The sequence below is a fragment of the Mauremys mutica genome, chromosome 1, assembly GCF_020497125.1.
Source record: "Mauremys mutica isolate MM-2020 ecotype Southern chromosome 1, ASM2049712v1, whole genome shotgun sequence".
In the NCBI taxonomy this organism is placed as follows: domain Eukaryota; kingdom Metazoa; phylum Chordata; order Testudines; family Geoemydidae; genus Mauremys; species Mauremys mutica.
In genome coordinates, this window is record NC_059072.1 from 302,440,873 (window position 1) to 302,455,113 (window position 14,241).

The following is a 14,241-nucleotide window of genomic DNA, read 5'->3' on the forward strand; positions in this document are numbered from 1 at the left end:
CAAGATTATTTTAAAGTATTTTTCTTCATGCTTAGGACAATGAACCCTTACATCAAATTCTTTCATCTCTCTACTGGGTTAAATAAAATCCAATTTATTAGAAGAGTTATTCTTGTCTTGAATTGAAATAAAGCTGTGCAGCATCATAGTCTCTGTCGATAGGTCCACTGGCCAAACGGATGAATTTATCAACACATGCACCCTGCACCTGATTTTCAAAAAAAGCATCCATGTAACTGTGTGCCTAATTTCATTCCATTAGGCAAATAGTTGATTCGCATGCTCAGTCATGGTAGTCACGCACAGGCAATATAAAAATGAAGCCAGATTTTGCCAAGGAAAGATCTTCATGCAGGCATTGATGGGCACGAACCAGACTTTCCTGACCTCCACCGCAAGTTGCCTGGTATACCTGTTATTCAAGTCTCTGCATGCAGGTGTGATTGGGTGGTAAGAATGTGTTTGATGGTTTGTAGAGATTTTGTTGAATTTAACCTTGTGCTGCACTATGATTTTTTTCATAGCTGTGCCTAGACACATTCATAAGTACATTTTTTTAAAAACCTGAAAAAAACCAGACATGGATTTGGGATACACTGTGGCAGATTATAGTTTCGTAAAGAAATATATGGCAATTTACAGCACAGCCTGCTCTGATAGGTTTTATAGTGTTTATAAGGAGACTATGCAAAAGAAGCCCTTCCTCCCACACACAAATGTAAAGAGATAATCTGCACTTCTCAGCTTAACAAAGTTTAGAAATGCATATGAAAACTCCACTGGTATCTGTACATTCTCAGGCTTCTGGGCTGAAAAACAAAGTTGTACAACATTTTATAATGTTGTACGCCATCTGTGCCCAAACGCAACAGACTAGAAACAGTGTAGCTAATATGGAAGAGACAACTGCAGCATTTTGTGGCCTGTTGCATATGGATTCTGGCAGCTGCATGCTAGATGCACCACTCAGCCACTTTGTTCCTTGCAGACTGGGCCACTTACAAATGCTTTTTAAAAAAAAGAATAGTGCTTACTACTCAGTCCTGAGTAAACAGCACCAGTCTCAGCAGTAAGGTCAGGATCTTGCTGTATGCTTGTCTGATTCTTCCCTCCGCGTTCCCCCGTCCCCAGTAGATATGTTTTTCGTCTTTAAATGCTGCTGCATTCTTTGTATTACTCTGAAGAGCATGCCAGCTTATTTTGACACCATGCTGAATTACTGGTGTAGTCATTTTAAACCCAAGATGAGCTTCAAAGTAGTCAAGAGGATCTTAACACAGTAAAGAGGGAAGAGAACCTGGAGAGGTCAAGCCGCATCCAAATAGTGTCATAGTAGTTTTGTTTTTTCCATACTGGTAGTTTCCTAATTTTATTAGTCATCAAAGCTGTGAGATGAGCTCTCTACTGGTGTAGCTCTTTGGCTTAATTTGTGTTACACCAACAGAGAATTTGGCCATTTCTCTAAAGTGTTATACAACTTTAAGAGGGACAGTAATGTCAAAATAATATACACTATTTTAACAAACCCAACCTGTGACGTTATCTGATTAAATGCGACCATGTAGATCACTGTTGCTACCACTGTTATATAATTGCAAAAAATCTTGTACAAATTATGTCAAGTAAGGTGTCTATGGAAAGGTTATGATTTGCTGAATAGGATTATGCTATTTGTATGCATGTATCATTTTTGTATTTGAAGTTATGAGTATTGGCTCTGTATCTGTATTTCAAACATGTTTGCTCCTGCGGTAATGCCCACAAGATATTTAGCCTGCACATCTTTGAAAGGATTATTCAAGTTAAGTGGCCCATCAAGGGACACTCAACTCACAATGGACTATGGAAGACGCCCATCTATGCCTGAGGAACTTTCATGTGAACAAGTGGTAATGGCCTCTGTTGTGACTAAGTGAAATTATGCATGCATATATGACTTGCCCATGTGACTCCAAACACCCTCTTTTTACCTGCAATTTTCCACTAGCTGTGCTGAGGGCTTTGTTTGAAACAATGGGTTTCCTTCCACGTGGCAGAAGTCAGAAGGCCCTGGCAGTGGCGGATTAATGAATTTGCTGCCCCTAGGCGCTGAAATAATTGTCACCCCGCCCGCCCCTGGCCCCACCCTTTCCCCGCCCCCATTCCAACCCCTTCCCCAAATCCCTGCCCCGGCCCCACCTCTTCCCCCAGCGTGCCGCATTCCCCCTCCTCCCCCCTCCCTCCCTTCCCCACAAAACAGCTGTTTCGTGGAGCAAGCGCTGGAAGGGAGGGGAGAGAAACAGGACGCGGTGGCACGCTCGCAGAGGAGGTGAGCTGGAGCAGGGGAGCTTCTCCATGGGTGCTCAAATTTGCCGCCCTAGGCCTAGGCCTTGTCAGCCTAGGAAATAATACACCGCTGGGCCCTGGACATCTCCATTTTGCCTCTTTCCTGCTCAAACCTCTGGAATATGAACTTATACTAATGGGAGCATTCAAACCAAAAGGACTGAGGACCTTCCAATGATTTGGAAGCAACCAGAGACTTGACTTAAGCTAGCAGTTTATTCCATTACTGCTACAAGCCTGAACCAAGAACTTTGTAATTGTTGTATGTATTTGATTCCTTTAACGAATTTTAACTCTCACCTTTCTTTCTTTTTATAAATAAAACCTTTAGATTTTAGATACTAAAGGATTGGCAACAGCATGATTATTGAGTAAGATCTGAGATGTATATTGGCCTGAGTACGTGGCTGGTCCTTTGGGATCAGAACATTTTATTTGATGAAACTGGTTTTAAATAACCACTCATCTTTAAGTCTAGTGTTTTTGGTGGTGATACAAGGACTGGAATGCCTAGGGGAAACTGCTTTTCTGACCTCTTGTTAACCAGTGTGATGAAACGGAAGTTTAGTTTTGTTGCTGGTTTGGTGTATCTTATGGGAGAATAACCATCAGTTTAGGGGCGGGATGTCTGCCCTATTTCTCAGCAGTTTGTCCTGAATTTGGTATTCTCAGTGGTGACCCATGGAGGCATGGTGACACAACCAACCAACCAAAAAAATAAAAAATCCCCACAAAATTCTTATATCTGTAACAAGCAACACGTTAGATTATTCAATGTAAAATTTCATAGACAGCAAGAATGAATTTGACTTACGAATTTGATTACTTCATGTTTACTTCTCTAGCTGGGAGAAATGCCAAAGCTTATCTGATCAACCTCCCTTGATATTTCTAATCAATTTTACTTTCAGGGTCCCATGCACTTACAGAACACTGCATTTTGGGGTGTTGCCGATACCACAGGAAGAGTGAGTTAGTTTCTAAAAAATTGTTTCCACTGGAATAATTTAAAAATTCCTAGAAATGCTTATTGGTTTCAGTCTTTGAAAAAAGTTTATTTCTACAAAAATCTAATAAGTGTCCCTTTGGGTGAAATGAGGGAGCTGATGTCAGCTGAAGGAGAGTGTGTCCAGAGTTTATAGTAAATAGATACAAAAGGAAACCATAGTTTAGAGGCTCTTAATGTGGGGAAAAAACAAAGTTAAAAAAAGCCGTTAGTACAACAGTTCACTTGATACCTGAATGGGACCTCCCTGATGCATAGTTCAGCAGCTCAGGAGGCATTAATCTCCCAGTAGAAATGGCACAGAGCCAGAGCCAGCCTCCCACATGTGCAGCCATTACAGTGGTGGCAGTCCCAGAACTCCCGCTGAGATGGTAATGCTTCCATACCCTCAGCCGTGCTGAACACAACGCCATCAACAGCCTCAGGAACAACTCTGACGACATAATAAAAAAGGCTGACAAAGGAGGTGTTGTCATCATCATGAATAAGTTGAAATATGAATAAGAGGCTTCTAGGCAGCTCTCTAACTCCACATTCTACAGGTCATTATCCTCTGATCCCACTGATGATTACCAAAAGAAACACCATCTGCTCAAGAAACTCCCTGAAAAAGCACAGGAACAGATCTGTACAGACACATGCCTAGAACCCTGACCAGGTGTATTCTATTTGCTACCCAAGATCCATAAACCTGGAAATCCTGGATGCCCCATCATCTCAAGCATTAGCACCCTAACAGCAGGATTGTCTGGCTATGTGGATTCCCTCCTCAGGCCCTACGCTACCAGCACTCCCAGCTATCTTCGAGACACCACTGACTTTCTGAGGAAACTTACAATCCATCGGTGATCTTCCAGAAAACACCATCCTGGACACTATGGATGTAGAAGCCCTGTACACCAATATTCCACACAAAGATGGACTACAAGCCATCAGGAATAGTATCCCCAATAATATCACGGCAAACCTGGTGACTGAACTTTGTGACTTTGTCCTCACCCACAGCTATTTTGCATTTGGGGACAATATATACCTTCAAGTCAGCGGCACTGCTATGGGTACCCGCATGGCCCCACAGTATGCCAACATTTTTATGGCTGACTTAGGGGACGAGAGCTAAGGAAGTGTTATTCTAACACCCCTACTCTACTTGCGCTACATTGATTACATCATCATCATTTGGACCTATGGAAAAGAAGCCCTCGAAGAATTCCACCATAATTTTAACAAGTTTCCATCCCACCATCAACCTCAGCCTAGACCAATCCACACAAACAGTCCATTTCCTAGACACTACTGTGCTAATAAGCGATGGTCACATAACCACCACCCTATATCAGAAACCTACTGACTGCTATACTTACCTACGTGCCTCCAGCTTCCATCCAGGACACACCACATGATCCATTGTCTACAGCCAAGCTCTAAGATACAACCGCATTTGCTCCAATCCCTCAGACAGAGACAAAACACCTACAAAATCTCTATCAAGCATTCTTAAAACTACAATATCCATCTGCTGAAGTGAAAACACAGATTGACAGAGCCAGAAGAGTACCCAGAAGTCATCTACTACAGGACAGGCCCAAAGAAAATAACAGAACACCACTAGCCGTCACCTTCAGCCCCCAACTAAAACCTCTCCATCAAGGATCTACAACCTATCCTGAAAGATGATCCCTCACTCTCACAGATCTTGGGAGACAGACCGGTCCTCGCTTACAAACAGCCCCCCAACCTGAAGCAAATACTCACCAGCAACCGCACACCATACAACAAACACTAACCCAGGAACCTAACCTTGCAACAAAGCCCAATGCCAACTCTGTCCACATATCTATTCAAGTGACACCATCATAGGACCTAATCACATTACCTAATCACCTAACCACACCATCAGGGGCTTATTCACCTGCACATCTACCGACACATCATGTGCCAGCAACTCTGCCATATACATTGGCCAAACCAGACAGTCTCTATGCAAAAGAATAAATGGACACAAATCTGACATCAGGAATCATAACATTCAAAAACCAGTCAGAGAACACTTCAACCTCTCTAACCACTCAGTGACAGACTTGAAGGTGGCAATTTTACAACCAAAAAAAACAGACTCCAAAGAGAGACTGCTGAACTTGAATTAATATGCAAATTAGATACAATTAACTTAGGTTTGAACAGAGACTGGGAATGGTTGGGCCATTAGATTCAATTAGTGTATTTCCCTATGTTAAGTATCCTCACACCTTCTATGGGTCATCTTGATTATCACTTCAAAAGTTTTTTTTCCTCCTACTGATGACAGCTCATCTCAATTGATTGGACTCTTACAGTTGGTATGGCTACTTCCACCTTTTCATGTATAAATATCTTCTTGCTGTATATTCCAGTCTATGCATCCGATGAAGTGGACTGTAGCCCACAAAAGCTTATGCTCAAACAAATGTGTTAGTCTCTAAGGTGCCACAAGTACTCCTGTTCTTTTTGCGGATACAAACTAACATGGCTGCTACTCTGTAACCCAAGGCTGTGGCTTTAAGCCACAGTCAAGGTCACAAGTCTCAGCATAACGGTATAGAAAAGAAAATACCTTTTAAAAGAAACTCAACTGAGCTGCATTTAAAGAAGAGTTAGAAAGAAATATAGGATCACATACAGAAACACTGAATTCTATGCAACTGTAACACAAGTCACAGAAGTGCAATGCCTTTGTATTTGTACAATATATGCTATTACCCAGTGCTGTGTGCTCAAATGAAAGTTTCTACTGCAAGACACATACATACACACACACACGCTTACTGCAGGCCCTGTCAGAGTCCTCATCTTCAAACTGTACAAAGAGTAATTTTAAATATTCTATGTAATTTTTTGAAAACTAATAAAAATCCCTGTATTTCTAGTCAGAGGTGGGATTATAGAAAGCAGTGTAATAAAGTCCATTGAATTTTCAGCATACTGTTGGTACTCCCAACAAAATCATGATCTACAAGAGATTTAGGTCCCAGTCCTACAACTCAATCAATATTGGCAGACCTCTAAACTCTGATCTGACTGCAGCATCAAGGCCTAAAATTCCTAGTCATTATTGTAATGGAATGTTAAACTATTATACTGTTCAGCCACCAGGTGGTAGTGTGTAATACCTTATCTAAGCTAACCTCAGCCATAACTGGCAGAACATTAAAGGATCTTATGATAAGCACATCTGGTGTGTATAAGCAAGCTCTGTAGCCAGTCCATATCTGGTACAGAAGCACATGACATGGTGTCAGGAGTAAACTAAGAACAGAAACAAAAGAAAAATAGCAACAAAGGTTGCAGGATCTCATCAACATGCCAGTCTTCAGTGCTCCAGACAACAACTTTGACAAACTCCAGAATGGACAGACTGGAAACATTATTTTGCAAGATTTTGCATTGCTACCAAGCTTCACAAAGAAACTGGAAATATACAGGTATCTTCTTTAATTTATGTTATGGAGAAGCTGGCAGACCATATCTTTAAATCCTTTGACTTTAATGAGGACAGCCACAAAGATGACTAGGAAAGAGTTCTGGCCATGTTTGATGCTTATTTTATACCTCAGAGATATGTGGTTTATGAAGGAGCATGTTTTCACCTGAGAATTCAAGAACCAGGGGGAAATGTTGAATGTTTTATAAGAGCTCTGCATACATTGGCTGAAAACTGATTTTGGGATATAAAAAACTTGATGGTTATTGGGCTTACAGATAAAAACCTTTCACAACAGCTACAGTTAAAGAGAGATGTGACCTTAGCACCAGCTATACAGATAGCAAAGCACTCAGTATCAATCAAGCAACAGAACAAAAGGCAGGAGCAACTTGAAAAACCTGAAACCGGCTTAGAAGCTATAAACAGACACGTGCATGTGAAAAGTTACTATAATAAAACCCTCGCGGCAAGGAGAGAACTCCCAGGCTACGAGAGACAAATTTCAGCCTACGTGCACAAGGTGTGGAAAAAAAAGTCATATCCCAAGAGAGGATGCATGTCCAACCAGAAGCGCATGATGTAATACATGCATGAAATATGGACATTTTGTACCTTTGTTTGCCTCACCATAATGGTCAGGAAGTTGACTCATTTTACAGATAGACAATCAAGAGCCACTGTTTCTGGGATCAAATCACTTATGATGACAGAGCTTGCCTGGAGAGTGAAACTGAATATTCATAGCAAGATTACTACTCTAAAAATGACTTGGGAGCTGGTGTCACAGTCATCTCAGAAGGAACATGAGGTCACTTTCAAGCCCTCCCAGAGCTTAAATCACGTGAAAAAGCTCTGCTTGGCCCTGGAGCTATTCCAAACTGCATGGGCCAGTTCACCACAGAAACAACTTACGAAGACAAAAAACTATGCATTCAGAGTGCATGTGATCAAAGGATCAAAGACCAACAACCTTCTCAGCTGGAGTGTAGCAGCCATGATGGGCCTAGTAACAAAAGGTGAAAGAACTCTGTAGAGGATTTGATAATATTGGACTTTTGAAAGGAGATCCAGTGAAAAAATCAACTTAAGTGACAATTCTGGATCAGTCAGTGTACACACATCTCTATAGAGAGATCTTGGAAGAGACTAGATGCAGATTTATGCAAATTCAATAGACTGGTTGACCTAGTCATTGTGGACTATTTTTCCAGGTATAAAGAAATAATATATTCGAAAGACCAAACATCACAGTGTTATCGAGAAACTGAAGTGCACCTTTGCTCACTTCGGTTTCCAGAACAACTCATGATGGACAGACAAGGGACCACAATTCACTGTGGCAAAATTTAAGTCATTCTGACTGAAAATGTGATTTTATTCATATTACTAGTAGTCCACATTGCCCACAAGTGAATGGAGAAGCTGAGAGAGCTTGTATAGATAGCCAAGAAAATCTTGAAGCAGGAAGATCCATTCCTTGCTTTTCTGAGTTGCACATCAACACCAATATCAGCTCTTGGATATAGTCCAGCACAACTCTCAATGGGAAGACAATTCAGAACTACTGTTTTCCAAAGTTAGAATCTGTCTCAAAAGGCAAAAAGCCTATGAACACTTTTACAAGCAACCAGACAACACTCAAAGAGCTGCCAGGTCTAGAACCTGGTGATCAAGATCACGTCAGATTGGATGGCTGGAGAAAAAGGATGGCCAAATCCAGCTGTCGTAAAGAAAAATAATTCAGTGCCCAGACCATATGTGAACAAGACCAAATGGAGCATTCAACAGAAACCACTAACATCTACAGTTTGTTCCTCAGAAAGAACAATCAACAGAGCAAACCCCACAGACAGCAAATGAAGAACAAGATAACTAAGTCTCAAGGATTCCAAACTGACCTCAGCCAGTCGTTACAATTAATGGATGACCAAGTTATTATGCGTTTGGGTCATGTAATTAGAAAACCAATAAGATTCAGACACAGTTAACAGACTGATCCATATTGAACGTCAAAGACAACGTGATCGTGTAAATGGTAGGAATGTAGAATTTAAAGGGGATGAAATGGAATGCTAAACTATTATATTGTTCAGCCACTAGGTGGTGCTGTGTGTAAAAATACCTTATTTAAAAGAACCACAGCCATAGCAGGCAGAGCATTCAAAGATCATATGATGACCACAGCTGGTATATGTATATAAACAACCCCTTAGCCAGTCAATATCTGGTACAGGAACATGACAATCACGGAGTACAGTTCTTGACAATTCCTTTTATTTTATTGTGATTAATCATTTATATGTCATTGTAGATTCGATAGTTAAAGAGGTGACAACAAAGGACTCAATCTTGAAAAGCCTGTGAGTAAGTGCATATTTAATGATTCAGTGTATGAGATAAGGATGCTGAATTGGGCACCTTGTCTGGTGGTAAGATGCCCTGAAAAGCTGTCTCTACATTTTTCAGCCTGGGAACAAGTTTCCTTACCTGCCCTTTACAATTATGGTTTGTCTGGTTTTTTAAGTGGGATATTTTAAATTCCCATGAAAAAAAAACTCCATGGGCAACACTTTGCAGAGCTATGTTAAAATATTTGACTGTATTTAAAAAAAAAATCCCTATTGTATTTTTAATTTTTATTTCTGAATGAAACTAATCACCATTAATATTGTTGCTTTAATCAGTGGAGAGTAAGATACAATTATCTATTTTTTAAAAGCTGGTGTATTTGTTCTGCACAAATACCTTCACATCCATCACAGATCTGATGCTAGGATTTATTTCTCCTTATGATTTTCACTAATCTCTACTTTCGTTTTTTCAAAATCATACCTTTTTATTAACAAACAAAACAGCTTCTGAACTCATTGCCTGCTCAGACTGTGGGATCTCCAGCAATACAGCTGTATTCCATTATTCAAACAGCACCCCAAGGCATGCTAGATCTCTCTCAGAACAGATAAAATACATGATCCCTGACCAGAGAAGCCTGCATGCCAATTGGAGATATAAAATAACAATGGGGTACCAAGATGTAGGAATGTCTGTGGAAGAACAAGGGGAACAGCTATCAGATTATATGCCTGCTCTGTCATTTTACAATGCTTGTCCTACTCATGATACAATTACTCTTCTGGTCCAACTGGAGAGTAGTTAAAGTCCCCCATGAATAGTGTTCTAGATATTTTTTCCTGGCCTGCATGCACATTTTTTATCTGCCCTTTACCATGTAATAATGGGACTTCTTGTAATCACATATTTAAGTTTCATTCCAGATACCACCACTATACAGCTAAATTCATATATACACACACAGTTTCCTGCATTGCCCATCAGAATCAACATGCTTAGTCTAGTTCCCTTAGTTGTGATCTCATGCAACAGAAAATCCACCAGGAATGAGAGCTCAGCCATGGAAGCTGCCTGCACACCTTTCCCCAGAGAGGCAGCTGGAATTAGCTACTGCTGCAACCGTGAAATGGGGCTGAGCCAAGCCCAGAGAGTAGGACCAGGCCAGAGGGGAGTTGCATTGATTCACTGACTCTCCCAGGGAGCCTTCTTTAAGAGACATGGGGAAAAGGGGCCTCCAATGGAGCCATAGCTCGATTTTAAGGTTGGGGTTTTCATGAATGATTTGAGTTGCTCTAACTCCACTCCAGCTGAAGCCACTGAGTGCTTGAGCAGTTCCATGTTTTTTCAGCTAACCAAGCTTTCTGCCAATTTGGGGCTTTTGAACAGTTTTCTAATTCTTCCTCCCCGGCTTTTCTGTGTAGGTCTCACACAGCAAACTGACCAACTACAATATAGACAATTGACTGAGGAGAATATTACCCTCTCCCAATTTATTTTAATTCCCAGCAAACTTGGGTGAAGTAGTGAGACCCAGTAGTGTGGTATTAGTTTGGCTCGTCCCCTTAAAAAATGTCCTTCAGCAATGCCACTACAGGAGCTGGGACTGTGATATCCATCTTCTCCCACCACGGGAGGCAGGAGACTGCCATCACTGCCTTCCGTGGCAGTGGATCTGCCCTCAGGTATAGCTGCAATCATCTTTTGCTGGAAAGCTATTGGGTGAAGTGGACATGACCAAAACACCCACTCAGTCCTGCAAGGTGCTGAAAGCATTCTCCGTGACATTTAATGGAAGGAGAGGGTGCTCACCACCCCATTGAAGAATCTTACCACTAAGCCCTTTTTCAGTAACTACATGCCAAAATCTGACCCCAAATTCACAAAGCTCCCACTGACTTCTTTGGCAATCATACAGACATCTAAAGGCAAAATAGGGCCCGTTACCTCAATTCTGCTGTTCAGATAACAGTATCTTCAGATGGAATAATATTCCTAAATGTAGCCATTGTATATTGACAGTTTAAATTCTAAATACCACTTTTATCAACAATGTGGCACTCTCTCACTTTTAGTGTCAGGCTAGCAAAGTATAGAATTAAAAAGATAAATATAATAAAATAGCATCCCCCACCAATTCTTTTTCACCATTTTTTTTAAAATTGTCAACCCTTGTATTAAATTTAATGGGTTAGGGTCCATTCCCCCCAGTGATCTGAAATAGCGGAGGAGAGGGGGGGAAGAGAGCAAAATGAATATAGGGAAAGTTATTTATTTCATTTATTATTTGTAATAGTCAGCATAAATCCAGTTTTCAAGGAAAGGACAATTTTGAAAAACTTTATTGCCGAGGTCTTTCTGTACAAACCATTGCGTGCATTCCATCTGCACATGCAATCTGCTTCTATATTTTCAGCCAGCTTGCACGGGCAGATTAATGTGTACAATTAGAAAGCAACCTCACAGGCGTTCAATAAACTGCCTTCATTATTACACTCAGGAGAGTCCCTTTGGATGTCTATAAAAGCCTAGTTTTCTGCCTGTTAGCTAAATAATTGACAATGCTTAAAATAATCAGGAACAAATGAACAAAGTGAAGACGACTGTGGTGAAAGAGAGCAAACAAAAGATTCTCAAGGCTGAACGCAGTTTTTGCAGTGCCTGTGACTATCTCTTTAGCAGCATTTATTTACAGTCTAGTCAGGTCTCGGTTTGCACTTCTGTGAGGAAAATTTGTTACTGGCCTGCTGTTTGAACCACATATCACAGAGCCCTGAGAACTGGCAAGGACATTAGGAGTTGTCTTGTACAATAAAATAAATAAATCCTATTTTGGTTCATATTTTATTTTCTTTGTTTTATGACTTTTGAATAGGCTGCTTTGGCAGGCTAGTGAATAGAGCTTGTGGTGCTGAAATTCAGGCACTATATTTAGAATATTCACCTTATGGTACTCGGGCAAACGCTGCATTTGAAGCTCTAAATTCTTAACACAATATATTGAACATACATGTATGCCATAGTTATACTGTCTGACATCCATAAATAAGAATGAAGCCTTCAAAATCATCTATATTTCCTCCACCAGTTTTTTCTAGCTCTGCATTATTGAGTAGTTATTGGATGTGTACCTGGCTATGTAAAAGAGCTATCATCTTTCAGTCTGTGTTATATTCCTGCCTATTTATACTAACAGATCAGCCTATCCATCCACTTTCCGAAACACCCAACACTGAGGTATCAGGAAATCATATAAAAGAGTGAATGAAGACAACACATTGGGCTTAATTTTGTGAAAAGGTGGTATTACATTGTACCATATTATTGAGGCTCATGCAGCTGGCATTGCCAGTCACCATGAGAGGCAGCCTCTAAAGTAATGGTCACCCATTATGAACTGAAGGATATTCTTGCAGTTAGACACAGGCCTGAAACTCAGGAAACTGGGCTTTAATTCCTGGCTCTGCCATATACTCCTTGTGTGACCCTGGGCAAGTCACTTTGAGGATCTTGATCTAAGATATTTAGGTTCCTAACTTCCATTGAAATGAATGGAAGTTAGGAGCATAAATACCCTTGAGGATCTAGACCTTACTCTCTGCTTCTTAGAATTATAGGGTTAGAAGGGACCGCAAGGGTCATCTAGTCTAACCCCCTGCCATGATGCAGGATTTGTTGTGTCTAAAACATCCAAGACAGATGGCTACCCAGCCTCTTTTTGAAAAACTTCCAGTGAAGGCAATTCCATGACTTCCCTAGATAGTCTGTTTCATTGTCCTACTAGTCTTACAGTTAGGACATTTTCCCTGAGATTCAGATTAAATCTGCCATGCTATAGTTTGAACTCAATGTGTCTTGTCCTACACTCTGTGGCAAAAGAGAAGCATTTTTCTCCATCTTTTTTTATGGCAGCCTTTCAAATATTTGAAGACCGCTGTCATGTCTCCCCCTTAATCACCTCTTTTCCAAACTGAACATACCAAGTTCCTTTAGATATGGCTTGCATTCCATCTCTTTGAACATTTTGGTCACGTGCCTCTGGATCCTTTCCAGCTTCTCTACATTTTTTTCTATACAGCGGTGACCAAAATTGGACACAGTACTCCAGATGCCCTGTACTGCATAACAGATACTGTCAGTCAGTCAGGCTAGAGCCACGTGCATCTTTCTAGACCAAATAAGAAGCTAGGACTTCTTTACAGAGTTTGATGCAAACAGTGCCTCCATCTGTACAAAACATCCAAAGAATATGAAGAGACCATCTCATTCTGCTCTAACATGGCTTCTGGAGTTGGCAATGCCACTGGGAGAAAAAATAAAAATAAACCACACACACTAATTTGATCTTTTCATCAAGCTAGAAAAAGACTTCATTGCCGTGGGAGATGCTAATGTCAGTGGAGAGACTGTTGGTCTAACCCTGCCTACTGTTTGGAACAGATCCACAATGCAAGATTCTGCAACATGCTCACTATTCCCACCAGTACACTTAGGGAGTGAGGTTTTTGTGGATGTTGTGTGTTTTTTTCTTTCAGTTTTTAGGGGCTGGTAGGGGGCAGTGTGCAGTGAGAGAAGCAGAGTCCTGATTAGGGGGCCTAGAAAGGCAGCCAAATAGTCAGCCAGTAGCACAAGTGAAGCAAACAGAGCTGTAAACAGGGGAGAGCTGTAAACAGGGGAGACTGAGTGGGAATTTGTAAGGGGAGTTTGGGGGTGGGAGGTATTCTGGTGTTTTGTTTTTTTTTGTGTGTGTGCGCCGATCTTGTTTAACATTTTTATTACTGACCTTGGCACAAAAAAGTGAGTGTGCGCTAGTAAAATTTGCAGATGACAAAGTTGGGAGGTTTTGCCAATACCGAGGAGGACCAGAATATCATACAAAAAGATCTGGATGACCTTGTAAACTGGAATAATAGAATGGGATGAAATGTAATAGTGCAAAGTCATGCATTTAGGGACTAACAACAAGAATTTTTGCTATAAGCTGGGAACTTATCAGTTGGAAGTGACAGGAGGAGGAGAAAGACCTGGGTGTACTGTTTGATTACAGGATGACTATGAGCCATCAATGTGATGTGGCTGTAAAAAAGGCTAATGCAAT

At 40.8% G+C, this 14,241-nt stretch overlaps 1 protein-coding gene across 1 annotated transcript in view; it reads right to left on the reverse strand.

Annotated features, from left to right (window-relative positions):
* The window catches only part of EPSTI1 (epithelial stromal interaction 1), a 77,500-nt gene that overhangs the window by 28,414 nt on the left and 34,845 nt on the right, over positions 1-14,241 (reverse strand). The gene's annotated exons all lie outside the window — the stretch shown is intronic.